Source organism: Phyllostomus hastatus, unplaced genomic scaffold (genome assembly GCF_019186645.2).
Source record: "Phyllostomus hastatus isolate PE091 unplaced genomic scaffold, TTU_PhHast_1.1 phas_scaffold_182, whole genome shotgun sequence".
Classification (NCBI taxonomy): domain Eukaryota; kingdom Metazoa; phylum Chordata; class Mammalia; order Chiroptera; family Phyllostomidae; genus Phyllostomus; species Phyllostomus hastatus.
Window position 1 is genome coordinate 14,861,994 of NW_025334013.1, and position 2,293 is coordinate 14,864,286.

The 2,293-nt window shown below is 50.8% G+C and overlaps 1 pseudogene; it reads left to right on the forward strand.

Moving 5' to 3' along the window:
• Positions 1–282: 282 nt before the first annotated feature.
• LOC123831704 lies at positions 283–1,175 on the forward strand (annotated as a pseudogene).
• Positions 1,176–2,293: the final 1,118 nt, after the last annotated feature.

Genomic DNA, 2,293 nt, shown 5'->3' on the forward strand with positions numbered 1-2,293 from the left:
ACGCAGAGAAGCGGCTCGCCGGGCCCTAGGGGGCGTGCACTCGAAAACAGACCTTACAGCCCCTAACACCGCTGCGCCCTGGCCTGCAGCCGCCGCCTCTGCCACCGTCTGTGTCGCCAACGCCTGGGGACCGGCTGTGTGATTAAGACACTATCTTCAATGAGTAAACACATTCCTCAGTTCTGTGGCTTTCTTGGTCACACATTTACGGAGTTTCTGAAGGGCGGAGGAGATTCCTGCCAGGCACAGCGCGACCTCTATGCAGCCCAGCGAACTGTAGAAATGCATCGCTACTCCACCAAGAAGCCCCCGTAAGAGTGATTAACCTGGACAGACAAGTGTTGAATTGGAAGCGGCGGAGCACTTTGCAGGAGGTCTGACCGGGCTGGGGAAAACCTCAGCGCGCTTCCTCTCTGTCGCCTCGGTGTTTCCAGACTGAAGAATCGCTGCTGCCTGTTGGGAGGTTCGTTTCACGTCCCATCGCTCTCAACTCCACACTCGAAGCCCTGGGAATTGCAAGTGGAGTGGACTCAGCTTCTTGACATCATTGCTGTTATTCCATGTTTAAATTCTTTCATAACCCCACTGAGGATTTTTTAACTAAGTTAACACGGCTCGAATGAACCGCCCAGGTCCTGTGGAAGTCACGGGCAAGAACGTGAGAGTTTCTCTTCCACGCAGTCCAACCTCGGCGACCTTACACAGGCTTACAGAGGAGCTGAAGAAGCGCGGAGTTATCGCAACAGTAAGAGTATGGGACGCGACTGACGGCGCCACTCTGGTGGAGAAAGATGGCACCCGTGTTCTCGACTGGCCTTTTGGTGATGGCGCACAACCATTCAGGCCGATGGTTGGTGACTGGCGGAGTCTCGTAAAAACTGGGTTTCGTGGAGGGCCTGGTGGTTGTGCCGCGTTTTGCGGGTTGCAGGCCTTGGGAGCACTGTGGTCCCTAGCTCGTTCCCTAGCGCTGCTTGCAGGTGGAATGAAATACAAAGGCGCCGTGCAGCCCATAAGACAAAAGCCGCATGGAGCTGTTAACAGCAAGCAATTTGCGTGTTCGGAGAAGTCTTGTGCTAAAATGCGGCTGCGCTCAAAGGCTCCGGTGCTCACAGAAACAGCTGTTGGCAGTTGGTGAAGCCGGTGCCTGCTGCCATGGCCCCGGAGGTGGGACTTGAGATGGGACCTGGTTTGTCATTCCCATTAGCCAGCATGCTGGCCGGGTGGATGTCTCAGGAAGCTTCCATAGGAACACTGACAGCAGCTTTACCAGACCATGAGCTTGATAGAATTGCAGCCTCTATGTTTGGGTTTCGGTCCCCCTATTTGGACACTTAGCAAAAGATTCTCACTGTTCAGCGTTCAAATGTGCTTAGCATTTGTGCCAAGTGACTTCCTGAACTCGTGCAGTATTATTGCGTTAGATCTTTACATCTGTTCCCATGACAGAATCTTATCGACATACAACAGATTTAGAAAGATTAGGTGCCTAAACGTCCAGCACAATACCTGTATGTTTTTAGCATCACACAGAACTAAAATCCCAGCAACTGTGAGCACTTCAGACCTCATGTGGTCTATCCCCCCAGTCATTCCAAACAGAGAAAGCAGGGCCTGTGTGGTCATCTGCCTGCTTGATAGGGGCTTAAGACTTGGAAAATTTTAGCTTATGGTAAATAGCCATAAATCTAGCAGGTAATGTGTGTGTTAAGCTTTTGTTTCAGAAACTACAGATAAGGCCCATTCTGGTGCCTGAGAAAAAGCTGCTGACCTCCTGGGGTGCTGGCTAGAGATTACCGCCTGGAGACATCCATACGGGGGAAGAAGCAGGTGACTACCCCTCCCCCTTAGAGACAGCTAACTGCCCAGGACAGGAATGCTGCAGCTGCTGAATTTCAAAGCTCTCCCTGACCCTTGTTTTTCCTCCCCCAACCCCCCTTATAAAAGATCTGGCCAGGGAAGAAAGGGGAAGATGGCTTTGTTAGGGTATGAACCCACCATCTTCTTGGATCGCTGGCCATCTGAATAAAGCACCTACAAAAGATTCAATCGCTGTCATTGCTTGTTGGATTTGGTAGTGACAGGCAGCCCGAACGCCGGTGCCTTTTCTGGTTACATGCTCACCTTAGTTTGCATCTCCCCCATGTGTACAAGTACACAATAATGTTTGCTCAACATTTTTATTTGTATACCAAGTCTTAGTGATTGCTTAATGGCTTTCTATGAATCTCATTTTGTGCTGCTCTGGAAAACCTCCATTTTGCAAATCTACATCACACAGAAGCTCATGTCTTAG